The sequence below is a fragment of the Ambystoma mexicanum genome, chromosome 4p (assembly GCF_040938575.1).
Source record: "Ambystoma mexicanum isolate Mex_15411 chromosome 4p, UKY_AmexF1_1, whole genome shotgun sequence".
NCBI classification, from domain to species: domain Eukaryota; kingdom Metazoa; phylum Chordata; class Amphibia; order Caudata; family Ambystomatidae; genus Ambystoma; species Ambystoma mexicanum.
The window spans coordinates 220,967,646-220,989,960 of NC_090927.1; the positions used below are offsets into that span (position 1 = coordinate 220,967,646).

Here is a 22,315-nt window from a genome sequence, read left to right on the forward strand (position 1 = left end):
TCACAGATGCGCTGGCAGAGATAAGGCTGCCAAAGCTAGCAGAAGAGCAAGCGCAAATGCTTGATGCCCCACTCACGGAGGAGGAGATAGAGAGCGTAATCGCTGAGCTCCCCACTGGCAAATCCGCAGGCCCAGACGGACTCCCGGGAGAGTTTTATAAAACATACAAGTGTACCATCACCCCGAAACTATTAGAGACATTCCAAGACGCGTATGAAAGTGGACATTTACCGACTAGCATGTCGGAATCAATAATTGTACCGATCCTTAAACCAGGTAAACCGCCCACGAAATGCGCCTCGTACAGGCCGATCTCCCTCATCAACCAGGATGCCAAGATACTCACGACTGTTCTGGCCAACCGCCTGAAGCAGGCAATCCCCGCCTTAATACACTCTGACCAGACGGGTTACGTCGCAGGGAGGAACACGTCGTGGAACCTCCGTAGATTACATCATGTGATAGATAGGACAAACCAGAAACAGGGGGAATGCGCGATAGTGTCCCTGGATGCCATTAAGGCATTCGATTCAGTGAATTGGGGGTGGCTGCTGAGGGTCCTCGCTCATTTCGGCATTGGTGAAGGGTTTCTAAGATGGATTGGGTTATTGTACAGGGACACCAGAGCGAGGGTAAAGACAGGGCGTAATATTTCGGGAGAATGGAGAATACACAGGGGAACCAAGCAGGGGTGCCCACTGTCACCAATGCTGTATATTCTGGCCCTGGAACCGCTGGCGGTCTTTCTCAGGGCAGAATATGGAGACACAGGCATAGACATAGATGGAGTACTGCATCAAATCTCGTTATATGCAGACGACATGCTGCTTTATGTGGGAAATCCGCTTGCCAACCTGCCCTGCCTCCTGGAAGCAATCGGGGCATACACCAGACTCTCCGGCATAGCAATCAATAAAGAAAAATCCCTGATCTTTCCCCTCGCTGGCCTGCAGCGGGTTCCCCTTGCAGAGCTTCCAGACCTGGGCCTAACCTGGGCACCACGCTCCTTCTGATACTTAGGAATAGTGATACATCATGACACCGCAGACTCCTACCAACATAACATGCAGGCAGCCCTGGAAAGGACACAGAGGTCTATGAAATTCTGGGGAACGCTACCACTGGAGATGATGGGTAGAGCGGCCCTCTTGAAAATGGTGGTACTTCCACGCCTACTGTATTACCTTACGAACATCCCACATAGGAACCCCAAGACCTTCTTCAGCAAGTTAAACTCAATAGCAGGGCGCTTCTTGTGGGCTGGGGGCAGACGTAGAATCGCGCTGAAAACCCTACAGAGAGACTACGAAGAAGGGGGCATTAGACTGCCAGACTTTGAGATGTATTATCTAGCAGGGCAGCTCCAGTTCGCAGTCAAGTGGCTAGGGAAGGATGAGGCGATCGACACAATTATTTTGCAGCCAACACTAAAAATATATTACTTGAGAGAAATACTATGGCTGGACAAATCCCTACTTAAGACCCTGCCACGCCTACTTGGTCTCGCAGTGGGGTTGTGGAACAGAGCGTGGAAGCTACAGGGGGTACAGGACCCCCAGTCGGCGCAGCTCCCTCTCGCGGGACTGGTGGGAACGGACACAAACACATTAGCAATCTACCGAACTGAGTGGGAAGGAAAAGACGTGGCACAAATTGGGGATCTGCGGAAAGAAGGGAGGTGGGCGGACTTCCAAGAAATGGCAGAGGAATTTGATATACATGAAGGCCAATTCATCCTCCATAACAGTATGATCCTCAAAATCAAGAAAAGATGGCCGGGATGGGAGGACCAGGAGGACACCATAAGGGAGCTAGACACGTGGTATGATATATCTGAGGGAACGCACGCGACCTCCAGGTTATATGACTAGATGCTAAAAGCCAGTAACAAGAAAGAACTTCAAATAAGACGGAGCTGGGAAGCGGAACTCCACAGGCCCTTTAGCGACCAGGAATGGAGCAGAGCATTAAAATATCCAAAGAAAGTGTCCAGGAACGCAAGATTCAGACAGGCACAGCTGTACGTGACTCACAGGGCGTACCTCACACCCAAGAGGATGAATAAAATGTATGAGGGAGATCAGAATAAATGCCCCCGATGCTCGGCTGACGAAGCAGACATGCTCCACATGTTCTGGGCCTGCCCAACCATACAAGCCTTCTGGGAGGGCAGTAGAGCCAGAATAATAGACAGTGGATTCCAGATACAGATGGAGCACCCAGAGAGGTACTTGCTGGGTCTCTTCCCAACAGGGGGCAGACACGGAACACATCTAGCTAAAATGAAAGACTTGATATGCATATTGGCCAAAAGAAGGATAGCAATGGCCTGGAAAACAAAGGAAGGTCCGACCGTAGAGTCATGGTGGTCGGATCTCCACAAGTGGACTTTGGCGGAAACCGCGGTGTGGATAAGAGCAGTGCAAAGAGGGGAAGGGGAAACAGCAGAGAAAATAGCAGCATGGAACTCTCTGGTTCAGGACTTATTTGGCCAAGAGGAGGAGGGTGGGGGAGATGAAGGCCTGGAGGAGGCGCGAGAACAATGATGGAGTTAAGACAGTCAAGCACGGGCACTTAACAAATGGACAGCATAAATGGGGGGTAGAACCTGCCCACATAGACAGCCGGCGACAAGATAGCAAGGCTGCCAGCAAGCGCCGAAGAAATGAACTCACTAAAAGAAATTTGTAGAAATGCCAACATGCCAGTTATGTTATGTGTTTGTATGTTGTATTTGTGGTTTTTTTTTTCTTTCTATTTTCTTTCTGTCTCTTCTTGAAAAACAATAAAGATATTAAAAAAAAAAAAAAACTTGTTGCGAGTGTCTGGAGAGAAGTGAATGACCTGAAAGCACTGTGTGCCTGATTGGTTGCCTGCCTGCATGAATGCCCTTCGTAGTTATTGGATGTTTCAGTGTGACCCAGCGGAATGAATGGGAGATCATCAGTATATCTGGGGACCTTTCACTGCTAGGAGTGTGTTCAGAAGTGTTCAGAGTTGAAGTCCAAACTACAAAGAGTAACTGGAGTGAAACTGACGCTTGACCTTGAAAGGACCCGGTAAGGCACCCTCTTCCCGAGCTACGAGGGACCATCGTGCACTAGCAGATCTTTGCCAAAGTCCCTGGTAGACAGACCTTCGACAGGCTGCCGACCCGATATGGGGACTGCTGCGGCACTCCAAATCGAAGCGCCTGGACTATTGTCGACCTCTGTCGACGACCGCCGTCGCTGACTGGAGCCGCCGTGCTCCCGTTTGCCTAAGAACTTCATTGATCCAACGACTCGACGCCCTTGCTGGGCCACAGTTCTTCAAACTCTTTGCGGTCCAGAACTATCGACACCGAGGTGCCCCGCACGCCTCTTCCTTGCAGGACGTTTATGCTTCCCCATCAACAAGCACCGCTAGGAACGACGCGGCCACTTCAACGTCGTAGCTCGACCTGTTCTCCGTCGGACGTTCGACGACCCGTGACTCCTGCCTTAAAGGGCACTCAAGAAGGGTCGTCGATTCCCCGACGAGGAATGCTACAACACCAAGGTACTTTGGGGTTGCAGAACTATTGGAAAGTCTAGTGTGAACAATATATGGACTGGGCTTGTGATACATCTTTGCTTTACAGGTTGCCCGGGTGGGGGATCTCCACACAGAACTGCGTCTAGGTAGCGTGACCAGTATTCTGCCAATTGTTCAACCATCTTGCTCTCTCTACTGGTGGTTTCCTCTTTATTTTGATCTGTGTGTCATTCTGACCATATACACTTTAATGAGATCTAATAACATTAGTGGTGCCACTTTACAACTGTATATATTTACCAATGTTGATTTTCGGAGTACAAAGTGAGTTATTGTGATAGTGTATTTACCTTTGAATATTAATTATATAAAGACTGTGTTTTAACCGATACAGTGTGTGGACATTCCTTTGTGGGTGCTTGGGGACTACACTGTACTTAAGAACCAGCCCGCATCGCCTCCTCAGAAGCTAGGCTTTGATTGCTCGACCACAATACCAATAATAGAGAATCCTGGCTGGGGTACTCTGTGCCTCTCCTCTACCATATAGAGAGCGGAAGTACAAACACCCCCCACCGGCATCTTTACAGAGCCCCAGTCAGAAATAACCTCTTTAGGAAATATCACTTTCAAAGCCTTCACCAACGCTGTAGCTTTGATGCTTCTCAAGGGTACTTCCTCTAGGTACCGGCTGGCATAGTATACCATGGCCAAGATGTACCAATGGGTCAAAGAACCCCCAATGTAAATGCCTATTCTCGCGAAAGGCTGCCCAACTATTAGTAGTGGAAATAAGGGAGTTACTTGTCGTCCCGCCAGACTAACCAAATGCTTGGCAAGTATTTGATCATACCACCCCCTTACAGAGTGCAGCATCCGACCTAGAGGAAAAGTTAGTTTAAATTATAATCCCCCCAAGAAAGTAGAGAGCAGAAACTTAAAGAGGTTTAAGGCAGAGGATTTAGCGGATTGTTTAGATACAATCATGACGGGCTCTTCTGATCAAGACATGCCCTCAAAGTTGGTGGAAATATAAGGTAGCACATAAAGCCACTTCTGAATAGAGTTGCCCCTATTAAAACTGAAACTGTTCGGGATAAACCAGAACACCAAAACAGGTTTATGGCAGATCTGCCCACCCTCATAAAAGCTAAAAGAAAAGCTGAAAGAATATCAGCAAAAAACAAAACTAGCTAAAACAAATAGGCATGGAAGAGACTCAGAGACATAATACGAAATTGAAATTTAGAAACAAAAGAAGGGTTTTACTATAATCAAATGGAGAAGGCTGGTAACAATACAAGGAAACCTTTGAATATTTTTAAACAGCTAGAGAAACCCAGTGGCATAATACAAAATGTGTGCCCTCCCACTGTGAGTCATGCTGAGGGGGGCCCCCCTGCCCAACTCGGCAACAAATCACGGGTTGCGCCACACTGTGGGCGGGCCTAGATTATCACACTTGAGCAATACGCACAAACATGCTGCTGCAGGGGTACGCCGCACACTGCTCTAGAAAAAGGATATATTTCATTCATTATACAGCACACTTACTGAGGAAAATTGGCTAAAAGGCCAGAGCGTTTGCAATTGTTTTGTAGGGTAAAACCAATCTAAAAATCCAATACATGCAGATCACCAACAGTGTACAGGAACATTAATGCTTTAATATAATGCTTTGCTATTAAAAATGGCATGCCACAATGAAAACATGTCCAACTGGCTACACATGTAGACAACTCCTGAGGAAGGGGGATTATACACCCCGAAACATGTAGAGAAGCCTACAAGGATTGAACACATCACAGAATGTTGACTTGTTGGTTCTAGCCATATGTGAGATTGTATCATATTCTATGGATGAAATTGTTTGCCTATGATGTAAAGATTAGAAAATTGAAGCCTACAAGGATTGAACACATCACACAATGTTGACTTGTTCGTTTTAGCCATATGTGAGATTGTATCATATTCTATGGATGAAATTGTCTACCTATGATGTAAAGATTAGAAAATTGTCTTTGTTTGCTAAAAAGTGAACAATTAGCTTCATGACGAGAAGTTACAAGTTTGAATTTGTTGGAAAGTAAATATGATGCCATATGAATCAATGGTCTAGATACAATTTGATGAAGTAAAAGCATTTAATTTGTTTCATCAAAAATCTGTGTATGAATGTTATTATTTAATCCAAAGTACCAATATTCTATAAAAGTTGATTGTCTATACAATATCAATATCAATCAGGGTTGGTTTTCTCCCCGGGCACCCCATTACCTTTCCATTACCTTTCCATAAGCAATTAAATTCTCCAAGAATAACAGGTGTGCACTGGGCCCAATGAAATATATGCCTTCATTTTAAGCCAACAACTATCTTAGACATGGAGATGATGCTAAAAACCATGCAACCCACCTCGTGTCCCGGTGATTTCCTGCCATCAAAAATCATCCTAGAGAACATTGTGTCTTTACAGTCTAGTGCTTAAAGAAGAGATCAAAGATGGGGTAGTAATGCCTCTTGTTAAAAAACCAGGACTGAATCCAACAGTGCGCTCTAATTTGAGACTGATTACTAACACTCCGTTCCTACTTAAAATTGTACACAAAATAGTGGCTACAAAAATGCAGGACCATCTTGAAATATCAGAATCTCTGCATGCAAAACAGTCGGGGTTCAGGCAAAAAAACATGCAACGGAAATCGCACTCCTGGATCTGCAAACACAGATGTGAGGAAAGTAAAGCTGAGATGCTAATCCTCTTGGATTTATCTGCGGCATTTGCTTGACCGCAGATGCCTACTACAAAAATTGTCAGATGCAGGAAACTGTTCAGAAACACCACTGAATCGCTGAATTCATTTCTGAGAGACAGAACTTTAAGGATTGGATGGCGTGATGCTACCTCGTAACCAATTTAAATTGAATATGGTGTACCATAGGGTGCATGTTTGTCACCACGCTTTTTAACATCTATTTAAAGGCATTATGTGACCAGATGGAACAGGGGCCTCGTCTTTACTAATTATGCAGACGACATCCAACTGGTAATGGACCTTAGTGGATTGTATGAAAAAGTCACGGAAAAGCTGAATAACATATATGGCTTTATTAAGAATTGCATGCAGAACAACTGGATGTATCTTAACCCATGGGTGTAATAGTGGGGGATGAGTCCCCCCAACTTATGTGGCATGCCTTTTTGTCCCCCCCCCATCTTTTGGTGGTAGGTTCAGGGGGGCACACTTTGGCTGCCACATTCAATATCATGTAATTTGACAGTGCAAGCCTGGCTGGGGTGCCCAGCCAGGCTTGCTCTGTCTCATTACATAATGCTGGGCTGAGCTCAGCTGCGTGTATGTTTGTTGTAGGGCTGGGCTGCTGGCTGACCCTAGTGAGGGGTCACATTTGTACAATCACATTTGGGGACAGAGGAGAGTATCCAGCATTGCAACATTGGGAGGGGGGGTGAAGTTAGCTACGAAATGCAGTGTGTGTAATAGTCTCATTCACACCCCCAAACTGGCCACCCCGCCCCAATCTACCTTTTTGGTAACATAAGTGGAAGATGGCATTTTTACACATAGAAAAATAAATAAAACTGCAGGATCATTGCAGGAAACTCATCTATTAGAGCTCTGTCCAGGCGCTCTGGGGCAAAATACATTGAAACTTCCTAATTTGCATATGGATTGCACCAACAGAAGTGGCTTTACAGAAAAGGACATTGCAAGGTGCATCATCAGTCTTTAATACGTGGCATCACCATGGAAATGACTTTAGAATAAGTTGCCAAAAATAAGCCAAGTGGCAAATAAGTTTGTGGTGCAAAATACATAAATTGCACTATTGTTATATATGGAGCAACTCTAGTCATTAGTTTTTTAAAAATTATAATAGCATGATATGTTAACATAAGCTTTGAAATTAATGAGAATCATGTACAGCACTTCAGATAAGACAATGTGATTAAATGAATTGCCCAGGATCACACACTTTGTTTAAATGGTGAAACTGGGATGTGGGCAATTTAAGCAATTGTGCACATCTTCCCAGGTTTAGTTGATATATTTATTAAGGTTTACATATCATGTGCTTAAATATTTATTTCTGGCAAAGCTTTGGAAGCAAACCACATTACTTCCTAAACTAGCCTTTCATAGTAAAATAACTGTACATTATATACATTGTCATAGAAATATGCTGAGAAATGAGAGCATGGCTTTAGTTTTATTCTCCCCATTCTGCATGCAAAGTCACAACAGCATCATGCAGATTAACGCAAGCCTAACAAATCCTCCTTGGGTTTTAAAGCCATAGGCAATGTTTCATAAAACATGCAACATTATGCACCCTTTTCACTTCTGATCACTCCCTCCCATACACATTTCTAAAGGGACAAAAGTCCTTGCTACCAGTCACTCCCCCCCATCAGTGCCTAATGGCTCACAATGTAATGCTCTGTTAACACAGAGCAACATGAGGACCCTCTGCTTTACGGAGCTCCTTGGGACATTGTCCTGGCAGTGGGACACCTCTACCGTTCGGAAAGGGTAAGGTGTCTTGCTGCCAGGACAATAAGCGTGCTGAGTAGGAATTGCTTGGCACACATTGTCCTGCCATTGGGACACCTTTCCCGTTGAGCACCCACTTTGAGGTGCTGAACGGGAGTGGTGTCCACTGACAAATGTCCCGGTCTGGCCTCCCACTCGGTATGCTACTGCTTGGGGTCATTTGAACACAGGAAAACATACCTTAATTTTAGAGTCTGAATGTTGCAAGTAATGAATGAAATCAGAATAAACAACCTAATGTGATGTTTTAAAATCTTGCAGGCATCCATTTTGCATTATGTCTGTATGCTTGTTTGAGTCATTGCCCCAGTGGCATAATCAAACACCAGCTCCCTTCAACCTGTATGCAGGTCCTTTTTGGGTAGAGGGGGTGCAGGCTTGCTTGAGTTGATCTAATCTGACACACTGTGAACCTACCTACCTTATCTGGTTCTAGATATTTGGCTTTCCCTATACTACCTTTACTTCAGTACATCATACTATCTATCATAACGCAGCGCTTAGCGATTTTTTCCAATTAACACTCTCAATAAGGGAGTTTCATGACACCTCATAACGACTATCTTAAAATTATTTCATGGACATCCGTGTCCATCTCATTTTTGCTTTTAAAACTCGAACCAACATGAGCCTTTTCATATGAGCTCATCACTATCATTGAATGTTCTCGTGTTTTTTGGTAGTTACATCTATACCTTAGTAATTGTATTCAGAAGGGTACACGCCTTGTGCAATATTCGACTTGGAATGGTTTAAACGTGTTTAAACTTTTGCTGCGGCATTTTGTATCTATCATTCATACACGCTTGATACATCTGCAGTACTTCCATCATGGACGACCTGGTATTTTCATGTCATTAGTCCGCTTTCTATTGCGACTTTCTATGCATTATATAACCGCCTTCAAAATGGCGCGGATGGTTTCCATAGCAACTGACATAGACGCCGACAGTAAACGTTGACCTTCTACATCGCGCTCACTCGAGCTTAAGGTGCGCGCTTTCACAAATACTTATTTGCCCAATAGGGACCCTCTACAAACTACAAGGTTTTTAACAATGTTTCTTGTATCTTCCATAGAATTTGCATAGTGCAATAGCGCTTCTACGCGCTTGATGAACTGCTATAGTTAGAAAACCAGGAGTAACTGAATCCACGCACATCTCGGTGCATTTTGTAATGTAACTACTGGTATGTAGATACTTCTGTCCTTATGTTGCACTTATCGGCCTTGCCGTTCGTGACGTGGATATTTTTATATACTTACTCTGTGACTGCCATTTATGTCTAGTACTCTATAGATTAAGTAGTAATTGCCGCGGAACTCGGTAACTTACTATATGAGCATGTGGAAATCGATCTATACATTTAGGAACACTTCCTGAATGGGTTTATTGAGGAACATCGTTAAATTGTTAGACATTTTCCGGGCAGGTCCCGATACTCGCATTCCAGAAACATCTTGAGAGATATTAAAGAGGAACTTTGGTCGTTCTCTTCTACCTACATCGATTTACATACCATTATTTTTCCAGGTTTTAGTTCGCTTTTGGACGATTCTTTTGACCATTCGAGAGGCTGCTGGGACAAACACCGGCCGCACCCTTATGATCAAGGCACATCGTTGTATATCCTCTGACACTGTGACCTTTTCACGCACTATATATGGTAATTATACTTCCTTTTCTCCTTGAGTCTCCCTCGCATAGGAGAAGCCTTAATCAGTTTTAACTTTTCGTTAACCTAATACAGCGCAATCCTTTGGGACCATTTGGAATAGCGTCAGTCAACCTACTTGTGTTTTAGTCACTTTAGGTGATTCCCTATACTATAAGTTGATCCTAAGAGAAAATGTTGGGCCGATAAAGTTGAAAGCCACTATTATATCTAAATTGAACACCATATTGTTGTTTTTGAATCACTTAATGATATAAAAAAAATGTTAGAATGTTAAAATTCCAAAATATCAATAGCCCTTACTATCCAGGGGTTTAAGTTAATGCATTTGGATATGTGTATATCTTGTATAATAATCCGTACATAACTCTGTACACTATTGTCTTTTTTCTAAAGAGTCCGTACTGGCTATTTGAAGAAGAGGAAAGTTTCCTCGAAACGCGATACCGAATCAAACGGACTTCACTTTTTCTATTCTTTTATGTACACTAGGATGTTGGACTGTTTACCTATTAGTAAACTAAAAGAATATTTTTCTTCACTGAAATATAGACTCTATTTCTAAACATTTCTGTGTATATTTTCTGGCGAATTTCATTATTAGATCTTTGTCCAAACAATTGAAAGTGTGCAGGGGACGCGAGGATTCATAGGTAGAATCCTCTCTCTTTCATTTGTACTACTGCAATGCTCTGTTTGTACAGGCTTGCAAAGAATGTCTGCAGAGACTACAGGTAGTGCAAAATGATGCTGTGAGAATTGTATGTAACATTTGAAGAAGAGATCACATCACAAAGACGTGAAAGGAACTGCATTGGCTCCCTGTGACTGCTAGGGTATATTTCAAAGTCCTCGCACTAACCGACAAATGTATTTGCGGGGAAGCAAAGACTAGCCCACCAGAAAACGGGCAGATCATTATGCTTAAGAACTACACAACAACTCTCGATCCCAAGAGTAAAAAGAACAAGGGGAAATGGAAGATCATTTCCTGTTCTAGTGGCAAAGGAGTGGAATGAATTGCTGGTAGAATTAAGGCAGGAGAGAAAACAGGACACTTTCCAGAAACAGTTGAAAACACTGCTATTTAAATAAACTGCTGGCTATTTGCTTACCAGCTACATGTTTGTCCCATCTCAGAAATGTCCATGTGTCTGTGTGGCACCCTGATGCCCAAGGTCTATGGCGCAGTAGAAACAAATAAATAAATATGACAACCTTACAAACCCCTTTATTTTTTAGCCCATCTGCAGCCACTACAAATGAGCAGAAGATTGTCAGCTTCTTGGCCACACCTCAGTGACCTGCCAATGGAATGCCATGCAGACATGCCAAAATTCTGGAGCCCCTGAGATGGAGATTTCCCCACAGAAATCAGGAGAATGCATTTTTCCCATAGGATTGCATTGAGGATATAGTTATTTTAGATGGCAGACAGTAAAAAAAAAAGGGCACTATATCTAATGAAAAAATTGGGAGTCTCGCGCCTAAGTAGGGAGGGCTGGCATGTATGTTCCATGGGCCATGACTGTTAGGAGTTTCCTGTGGCATTGTGGCAGCAGGAAACCCCGGTTTGACATTGCCTCACAATTCTTGGGCTCACTATACAGAAGACTGTTCTCCTAGTACAACCGTAACATTCATTCCATGAGCCTGTTTACCTGCCTGCTCACACAGATCAACCAGAGTGGGGCTGTCCCTCTGCGCCCTGCAAAGATCAGCCTACTCATTCAGTTCTGGCAGACCCTCGAAGTCTGAAGCTACTGTGTCCTCCATCTCCGGTTCTATGCCTGTGGGCAACCCTGAGATCCCCCCCCTCTGGCAGGAGCAGGGGCCTCTGTGGACATGTGATCTTGACCGGGCAGCACTGGGGTAACCAGTATTTCGCCGACTCCAGCTTGATGAGTCTCTTGCACCCATGGCCTAAAGGGCTGCTTCCTTGGCCCAAGATCTAGAGACTGGGACAATGATTTCTTCATCTGGCATCTCATTCCCCAACACAGTCTACTGGAATTGCGTCTTTTACAGCGACCGGGTAGTGAGAGGCCTCCCCTCTGTAGCTAAACTCCATGATTGCAAGTAGGTATCAGGTAACGCTGTTCATCCCCCTGACTAACTTGTCTGGACTAGGAATTATCTGGTCTTCTGGCACCCAATGTTGACGAACAGCAGTGAAACTTTTAGCGCTGGAACTTTGTTATGTTTTTATTCTTCTGTGGTGGTGGTGGCAAGTCGGGAACATTCTCCGATGTCTTTCCTATTTTTGGACCCTCCGATATTATCATTGCCAGTGACAAGCTCAATCTGCGTCTCCGGCTGATGCCATTTCGCTTATTGTGCTAAAATCTGCTATGTCCGATATTGTTTCTACAGTTGTCTCTGCAGTAAATCACTCTTTCCTGTTTGGGTCTATTCCTTTGGTTCTGAAACATGCTTTGGTGATACCTCTGTTGGAAAAACATTCTCTTGATCCTTCCCTCCCCTCTAATTTCCACCCTATTTCTTTCCTCCCTTTTTTATGAAACTTCTTGAATCTCTGGTCTCTCCTCTGTTGAGCATCTTTCTCGAAAATTCGAATTGGTTTGATTCCTTTCAATTTGGCTTTTGGCCGGGTCGTGGTACTGAGACTGTTCTGGTCTCTGCACAGGATGACCTGCAGTGGCTTGCTGATCAACATGGTGTCGGAGCGCCGATTTCTTTTAGATCTGTCGGCTGCCTTCGACAACATTGATCGTTCCATCTTGTTCAGCAGTTTGACCTTAGCTGCCATTTCTGGCTCTGTCCTTGCCTGGTTTCACTAATTTCTTTCTGACTGTTCCCAAACTCTTTCAACACACCCTCCCACCTATCCGTCTTTACCTGTTTTTATTCTTTGTGGGGTTCACCAGGGTTCTGCACTGTCCCCTGTTTTGGTTAATATAAATATATCCAACTTTTGGTGAAATGTATTCACTCTTTTGACTTCCGCTGTTAATCAAATGCTGATGATGATACCCAAATCATCATGTGTCATGACCTGGCCCATCTTGACAGAGCAGAGTGCTGCCGCACTTATTTTCATGCTGTTAATATCTGGATGAGTGTGTGACAATGTGAATTCCTACATGCATGGTGTTGTAGTCATAATAATAAAAGTCTAGGTTATAATACAGGAAGTCCTGCATGTATGGACTTTCCTCTAATTGATTGCTGTGCTTTGTGTTACCTAGGAGACAAGAGTCGGTGAGCAGGAGATGGAGAACAACGGTTACAGCTGGGCGTATTGGGGGAGAGACGCCGCATGAAGAGTCTAATGATTGCACGTTGAAACAGTTACCCAATTGCGCCATTGCGCTTTGATAAAAGATTTGTTTTGTTGTATTATGAAAGCGATCGTTATCGCTTGTGAGAGAGCTGAAGAGTTGGCGCTGTGACAAGCTGTTGCGCCGTGTCTAGAGGTTCGTTTTACTACAAAGCGATCGTTGTCGCTTGTGAGGGCTGAGGAGTGAGTGCTACAAGAAAAGAAGGCTGCCGGTTTGGAAGGGAGACAAGCGATCATGATTGCTAATTGAAGAGGGAGGAAGTCGGCGCCGTCACGCAGGAGCTCCGTGAGTGAAACATTTGAAGGTGGGGCTTCCGATCGATGTCCGACTGAATAACTTATCCATGAAAGAGGGATAAGATATCGTATGACGAACTGTGAATGTTACGCTGTTGTGATACAGCAGGCATGACAAGTGGTCTCAGTGTCGAGTGAATGAATCTACATACGACCGACAGAACAGCGTATAACGGCAACGCAAGTCCTTTTATCTGCGTTGAACTGAAGGACGGTTATTGAGATGACGGTGAGTGTGTGAGATTGGATATGTTGTACATCAAAGACTGTACTTAGTCAGAACGCTTGACTTGGATTATTTTTGAACTGGTTAAATGTGAAGTAAGAGGAAGGGGTCTTAGAGGATATTAGAGAAGTGCCAAAGGGAAAAAAAAAAGACAGAGGTCTATAACGAATTATTATCCTGACTTCATAAATATACATATATATGTTTTGATGAAGCACATGTCAACAAAAGGTGAACCATCTGAAACCAACGTTATTTCCTTACCTAGGAAATAGAACTTATATGAAGTAAAGATTAAAGAAATAATAGGGAAAAACTGGAAAAGATGGAGAGACCAAAGTGAGGAAAAGAAAAACAAGAGTAGAGACCATTGAGAGAGAGAACAGATCTAGATTCAGAAATTGACTTTTAAGCCAGAAAAGAAGAAAGAGAAAAGGAAACGAAGAAAAAAACATTTCAATTAATCCTTACCTTCATGTATCTGGAGCTGACCATCGGTTAAAGAAGACATATCCTTTACTATAAACAAAAAGAAAAAGAAAGAAGTTGTTAATAAAAGATGTGGGTTCTCATCGTAATCCATACAAACTACTCATTGGCTCAGACTTTTATTGATATTATTTAAGTGTAATTGTCACATTTGGTGTCAGAGTGGGATACCGAGAACGTCATGGAGGACCTTTATTAAGACTCATAGTGAGGGGCAGCAACTATTACAACAAGCTTTACAAATTCAGAGCCAACAAGCCCAGGCAGACAGATTAGCGTTCCAGCAAGCATTACAAATGCAACAGGCTCAATTACTGGAAGTTACTAATGTTAGAAATAACCCCCAAGTCCCTACTTCTGTTTTGCAAAAATACTTGGCCGGTGAGGACCCCGCACTTTTTTTTGTAAATTTTGAGAGAGTAGCTCGAAATGCACAGTGGCCCACCGAGCGATGGTGTCATTACATCGCACCATTGATGACCGGTGAAATGCAATCTGCTTATCAGGCGGGAGACACCAGCTATGGGGACATGAAGAAAGTTGTGCTGGAACGAATGGGACACGATGAGGAAACATATCGAATTAAATTCAGGGAAGTTAAATTGGTTGGAGAAGAGACTCTGAGACAATTATTCTACAGAGTAAAAGAACTGGCAGAGAAGTGGCTACAACCTAATATGTCTTCTCCTGGTGAGATAACAGAAAAAGTGATCTTGGAACAGTTTATCGAAGCTCTTCCTGGTCCTGTACAAAGATGGCTCAAGCAGCATCATAGACTATCACTATCTGAAGCTGTAGATGTAGCCTCAGCTTATCAGAAGGCTGGACAAGGCAAGGCGATGTTTTATACGGCAAATTCTAGACCTCATACCTTTCTGAATAAAACTGTGTATCAACCAAGATGGCCACATTCAATGCTGAGAAAACCCGAAGGAGAAAATATACGTTCCAGACCTAACAGCGAGGGTCCAGTCAACTATCGTCAATCTCCAACAGCAGTTTGAGGACCACAAGGTTTTGATTGGGGAGATTGGGGACACCTCGCTAGATTTTGCCCGAAGAAGCTGAAAACTGAACCAATGGATGTGGGGGTTCTTGAATCCATAAAGGAAAATTAATTTTCTGAACAAATACCGGGAAGGCAATCACAATATCTATATACTTGTGAGGCTGAAGTAGATGGAAAACCCACCACTGCGTTGGTCGATTCAGGAAGCCTACAGACAGCTGTAACATCAGAGCCGGTAGGTGAAGGTTATTATTCTTCAGGGGAAATACCTATTCAAAGTGTCCATGGGGATATAAAGGCTTATCCTTCAAAGAAAATACAGATTAAGCTGGCCAGGGAAACAATGGGGGTGAGAGCTGCCGTATTACCCAGTTTACCAAAACCCTTACTAATTGGTTCGGTCATACCGAAATTTTCTAAATTAGTCCATGAAATTGAGAAGAGCTAGTTGGAAATGGCCCCTTTTCATGAAGAAGAAATATCTACCCCGTCCCTTAAGGCACAGAAGAGTAAAAAGATAAAAAGATTGTTGAAGCAAGAATGGAAAACCAAGAATGTGTTCCCTTTAGCTGTTGACCGGAAATTAGACGAGGACGGAGATAGTTTTAGGTCCGCTGAAGACCTGGATCCGTTACTACAATATGCCAGAGAACGTGCCTTAGATGACCCGACTGGGCAAGGACCTGATTTCATAAAACAGAATGGGTTATTATAAGGTTTAGTAAGTCTCAGAACGGAGAAGAACTGAAGCAGCTGTTAATTCCTAAGAAATACTACAAGACAGTGCTAGAAGTCGCTCACTTACAAGTTGGGGAAGGACACCTGGGATCAGAGAAGACGTCTAAAAACATTCTAGACAGGTTCTACTGGCCAGGAGTATATAAACAAGTAGTTAGATTTTGTCAATCATGTGAGGAGTGTCAAAAGAAGAATAGAGCCAATGTAAAGAAGGCCCCACTGCAGCCTATGTCACTTGTCCTAGAACCTTTTAGCAGAGTAGGAATCGATATTGTGGGACCAATAGATCCAACGAGGAGAGGACATAAATATATCCTTGTGATTGTAGACTATGCCACCAGATACCCAGTGGCTTTTCCCTTAAAAGCCACAAATACTCAACAGATTTGTGATGTGTTAATTCCCTTTATTGGTCGAGTTGGAATTCCATGGGAGATCGTTACTGATCGTGGTTCAAGTTTCATGTCCAATGTCCTTAAGCAAGTCTGTGAAACGCTGAAAATTGAACATCTAAAGACAGCAGTCTACCACCCACAGACTGATGGTTTAGTGGAACGCTACAATCAAACCATTAAGCAAATGTTAAAGAAAACTACCTCTCCAGAAAATAAAGACTGGGATAGAGTCTTGCCATGGATACTGATGACTCTAAGAAACACTCCTCAATCATCAACAGGCTTTTCCCCTTTTGAGCTACTGTTCGGAAGGCCAGTACGAACTCTGTTAGATATACTAAAAGAGAATTGGGAGGAGCAACCGGATTGTGAGATAACCCTGACGGAGTATGCCTCTCAATTACAGGAACAAGTTGAGAAACTACAGGCCATAGCTAGAGATAATCTTCAAGCTCAAATAAACCAGGAGAGCTATTACAATCAAAAAACCCAGTTACGTACTTTCAAAACAGGAGAACAAGTATTAGTGTTACTGCCCACGTCAGAAAACAAAATGTTAGCAGCTTGGAAGGGACCGTATGAAATTCAAGAAGTACTAGGTCCTTTAACATATAAAGTAAAACAACCTGGAAGTAAGGTAACTTGTCAAACGTATCATGTAAATCTACTTAAAAAGTGGATACCTCCAGTTCAATCTGTCGCCATGATAACTCTTGATGTACCGCCAGAAGAATATTTTCCACAATTTAAGGATGAAATAGGACTGGAGAGTTTAAACATCAACTCCGAGTTAACGTCTGTCCAAAAAACTGAATTATCTCACCTGTTACAAGGTTTTGCGGAAATATTCTCTTCTCTACCAGGAAGAACTAAGCTAACTTATCACCGTATAGTTACCAAGCCTGAGACTATAGTAAGACTCAGACCTTACCGAATACCTGAGACAAAGACAAAGGCCATTTATCAAGAGGTTCAAGAAATGCTGGATTTAGGGATCATTGAACCGTCCCATAGTGAATGGAGTTCACCTGTAGTCTTAGTTCCAAAGCCAGATGGCAGTGTGAGGTTCTGCATGGACTTCCGGAAATTAAATGAAATTTCTAAATTCGATGCTTACCCAATGGCAAGAATAGAGGATCTTCTAAATAATCTAGGAAAAGCCAGGTTCCTGACCACTATTGACTTAACCAAGGGTTATTGGCAGATCCCATTGTTACCCGCAGATAAGGAAAAGACGGCGTTTGCCACTCCTACTGGACTATATCAGTTCACGGTGTTACCCTTTGGTCTACATGGGGCTCCAGCAACATTTCAAAGATTAATGAACTACCTTATAAAAGGTCATGAAGATTATGTCTGAGCCTATCTAGATGACATCATAATTTATAGTCACACCTGGCCGGAACATCTGGAGCATTTAGGGAATGTACTTGAAAAACTAACAGGAGCGGGGTTACACATAAATCCCAAGAAAACCCATGTTGCAAACTTTCACACTAAATACTTTGGACATTATGTGGGGCAGGGAACTATTAAACCCCAAAAGGAGAAAGTAAAAGCCATCAAGCAGTTGAAGTTCCCGGAAACTCCAAAACAAGTACAAGCCTTTTTGGGATTTGTAGGATATTACAGGAGGTTTATCCCACATTTTTCTACATTGGCCGGCCCGCTAACAGATTTGTTGAAAAAACCCTCTTTGGCAAAGAAAGCTTGGCAAACATTTGAAACACTAAAAGCCTTCAACGATTGAAAAGAGGCCCTGACCAATAGGTCTGTTTTACATTTTCCAGACTTTAGGGCCCCATTTTTCCTTCATACTGATGCCTCGGGTACAAGCATCGGAGCAGTAATATTCCAAAATCAGGGAGAGAATGAAAGACCGATACTATTCATAAGTAGGAAATTACTACCTCACGAGTTAAGCTATCCAACAATAGAAAAAGAGTGTTTGGCAGTCAAATGGGCCATTGATGCTCTGAGGTATTATATACTTGTCAGAGAGTTTACATTAATAACAGACCATGCTCCCTTAGTCTGGTTGGCCCGTAACAAAGACTCGAACCAGAGAGTACTCAGGTGGTTTCTTTCCCTCCAGCCCTTCTCGTTTAAAACTATTCATAAACCTGGAAAGTTGCTAACACAAGCTGATTATTTATCCAGAGCTGAAACCCTTCCCGAGCGTAAGGGTTTAGTAGAGGGGGTGTGACAATGTAAATTCCTACATGCATGGTGTTGTAGTCATAATAATAAAAGCCTAGGTTATAATACAGGAAGTCCTGCATGTATGGACTTTCCTCTAATTGATTGCTGTGCTTTGCGTTACCTAAGAGACAAGGGTCGGTGGGCAGGAGCCTGAGAACGACGGTTACAGCTGGGCGTATTGAGGGAGAGACGCCTCATGAATAGTCTAATGATTGCAAGTTGAAACAGTTACCCAATTGCGCCGTTGCGCTTTGATAAAAGATTTGTTTTGTTGTATTATGAAAGCGATCGTTATCGCTTGTGAGAGAGCTGAAGAGTTGGCGCCGTGACAAGATGTTGCGCCGTGTCAAGAGGTTTGTTTTACTATGGAGCGATCGTTGTCGCTTATGAGGGCTGTGGAGTGAGTGCTACAAGAAAAGAAGGCTGCCGGTTTGGAAGGGAGACAAGCGATCGTGATCGCTAATTGAAGAGGGAGGAAGTCTGCGCCGTCACGCAGGAGCTCCGTGAGTGAAACAATTGAAGGAGGGGCTCCCGATCGATGTCCGACTGAATAACTTATCCATGAAAGAGAGATAAGATATCGTATGACGAACTGTGAACGTTACGCTGTTGTGATACAGCAGGCGTGTCAAGTGGTCTCAGTGTCGAGTGAATGAATCTACATACGACCAACAGAACAGCGTATAATGGCAACTCAAGTCCTTTTTTCTGCGTTGAACTGAAGGACGGTTATTGAGATGACGGCGAGTGTGGGAGTTTGGATATGCTGTACATCAAAGACTGTACTTAGTCAGAATGCCTGACTTGGATTATTTTTGAACTGGTTAAACGTGAAGTAAGAGGAAGGGGTCTTTGAGGATATTAGAGAAGTGCCAAAGAAAAAAAAAAAGACCGAGGTCTATAACAAATTATTATCCAGACTTCATAAATATACATATATATGTTTTGAAGAAGCACATGTCAACAAAAGGTGAACCATCTGAAACCAACGCTATTTCCTTACCTAGGATATAGAACTTATATGAAGTAAAGATTAAAGAAATAATAGGGAAAAACTGGAAAAGATGGAGAGACCAAAGTGAGGAAAAGAAAAAGAAGAGTACAGACCATTGAGAGAGAGAACATATCTAGATTCAGAAATTGACTTTTAAGCCAGAAAAGAAGAAAGAGAAAAGGAAACGAAGAAAAAAACATTTGAATTAATCCTTAGCTTCATGTATCCAGAGCTGACCATCGGTTAAAGAAGATATATCCTTTGCTATAAACAAAAACAAAAAGAAAGAAATTGTTTATAAAAGATTTGGGTTCCCTTTGTAATCCATGCAAGCTACTCATTGGCTCAGACTTTTATTGATATTATTTAAGGGTAATTGTCACATTAGTGACAATTGGCTGTGTTGGGTCCCCCTTCCGCTGCTGCTCTCTGGACCCCAGCCTTTTGGCCTCCTTCTTTGGGCTCTCTGCCCACTCCAGTCAATGTGGTAAAAAAATCTTGATTTTAAGTTCTCCTCATCTCTTTCTGCCGAGGCACAGGTAAGCCCCGTCTGACATGCAGGGCACTTGAAGTTATTGAGGAAAATTCTGCCGTTTCCTCCAACTCAAATTCATTCTGTTGTCTTTTTCTTTTGGGGACATTGGACTACTGTAATTCTCTTTATATTGCCCAACCTCTCTATCTTCTCCACCTCTTTCAAATCCTTCAAAACTGTGCCGCTCGCACAGCCACGTCTACTCCCTTACACTCTCATATCAGCCAGTTCTTCGCACTCTTCACTGGCTTCCTGTTTTGAAGCCTATTGATTTCAAAGCCTTGTGTATAGTGCACTGTGCCTTCCATTGCACTCTTCCCAAATAGCGACAGGCCAAATATCGGTCCTATGTACATTTGTGTGTTCTCCGTTCTGGAGATGCACTCTTTATCTTGGCGCTGCGGTTTAAACTGAGAGAACGAGGGTGCTGGCCTTTTTCTGTTGCAGGTGGTGTGCTATGGAACAAGCTCCCTCGCACCATTAGGGCCACGTTTGATCAGACTTTTCATCAGCTGCTAAAAATGTTTTTGTTCTAGGATTTCCTGGTTTCTCCATATCTACTACTCTGCCAGTTCTCAGCTCCATGATGCCCTTGTCGGTGACAGCTGCGCTCAATACATTTCCATAACGTAAGTACATAACATATAAAGACATGTTCTAAAAATATCTGAATATTCATGGAAACAAGGCCTCTGAAGATGACCCAGAACATTTTGAATTCATAGTTGGTCACCATTGCAGTTGGTGAGCAGGTGCAAGTGGATCTAGGACACCTGGCCTAAGCCCTGCCCACCTGCCAATCACCTCAAACTGTTGGCCGTCCTGTTTTCCCACCCTTTTCCCCTACTTAAGCAGCCCTCCAGCCTCTTTTCCTTTGAAGTTGGTGAGCAGGTGCTGACATGCGTTTTTTCCCTCTGCCCCCACAGGCCATCCTCTAAGGCATGGTCTCCCCAATGCAGCAACCTCACCCACATCTGCCGCAAGCCCATCAACACCCCTTCACCAACCACAACACAGAAGTTGATGCTTGCCAACATCTGCTAGACATCCTTGTCCCCGACAGCTACAGCATATAACACAGAGACCAGCCTAACAAGACAGGCAGAGGCCTTTCAGTCATACACAAGACCTCGTGGCCCTGCGCCAGACTTTACGTCCACAACATTCTGTACTATAGAATATTTGTAAAGCACCAACTCGGTCTCAGAGCGCTAACAGATTATACAAACAAAAAACATTGGCTCCTTCGAACTCCTATCCTGCCACTTCCCACTCTCCCTGATGGACACAGTCACCTTCCATCTCATCTACCGTCCACCCAAATCCAACACTGCCTTCATCTGAGACTTCACCAACCTGGTTGCCACCATGTCCCTCATGCGCACAAACATTTTCCTAGGAGATTTCAACCTCCCAGGCAACAAGGCCACCAAACCCATGAAGGAAGCTCTCCTCAGCCTTCTCAACACCCTCAGCCTCACAAAGCACACAAGACCCAACACACAAGAAAGGTAACCATCGACCTAATCATCACTGCACTGTCTTCTTTCTACTACAGCTCTCGTCTCCCGCTTGACAGGTCTGACCACCAAGCCGTGCCTTTCAATATCATGCAGACCACCTGGGTCAAGCACTCCCAGCAGACAAACCTTCAGCTCCTTCAAGAACTTCCCAGTGGAAGCCCTCAAAAAAGACCTTGTCAACCAAAACCTTACATGGACCAAACACCCGCAACCGAACTGCGACTCTCTACTGGAAGCACTCAACACCACCCTCTCAGCCTCCATCGACCAACGCGTGCCTCTGGAACAGCGCAACTGCAAACCGAAACAGTCAGAACTCTGGTACACACAAGAACTCAACCTCAGCAAAAGAGTCATCAGAAAACAAAAGAAAACCTGGCACTGTTCCAGGACTGCATCCGACCTAGTGCTCCTCAAGGAACTCGGAAAAACCGGCCAACAACTAATCAACTCAGCCATGGCCTCCTACTAGCAGAACATCATAGCAGAAGCCAACAGCAAAAACACAGCGGTCAAGCAGTGCGTCGACCCGCTATCCAACCCTGCCATACCACACTCCATCAAAAAATCCACCACCATCAACACCTTCATCCAAAAAATCAGCAAAATTTGTCAGCACATAGTTTCTAGCTCTGCATCCACAGACCCACCACACGTCCCTCCTAGCAAAATCTCCACACCCTGGCCACCCTCAAAGCCACATTGTATACAGATGACATCCTCCCTGCATCCATCCTCAAGACCCTCCCCGCAGAAGCGCTCCTTCCCTACTTGGAGATAATAAAAAACTCCCTAACTCAAGGCACCTTCCCATCGACCCTAAAAACAGGACAAATCCT

At 43.7% G+C, this 22,315-nt stretch overlaps 1 long non-coding RNA gene across 1 annotated transcript in view; it reads right to left on the minus strand.

The window, feature by feature from the left end:
• LOC138453155 (uncharacterized) overlaps positions 1 to 14,138 on the minus strand; it is a 40,715-nt gene extending 26,577 nt beyond the window's left edge. The window contains exon 1 of the long non-coding RNA XR_011260368.1: positions 14,063 to 14,138. This is a non-coding gene — a long non-coding RNA (uncharacterized lncRNA). The remainder of the gene's footprint in view (positions 1 to 14,062) is intronic.
• Positions 14,139 to 22,315: the final 8,177 nt, after the last annotated feature.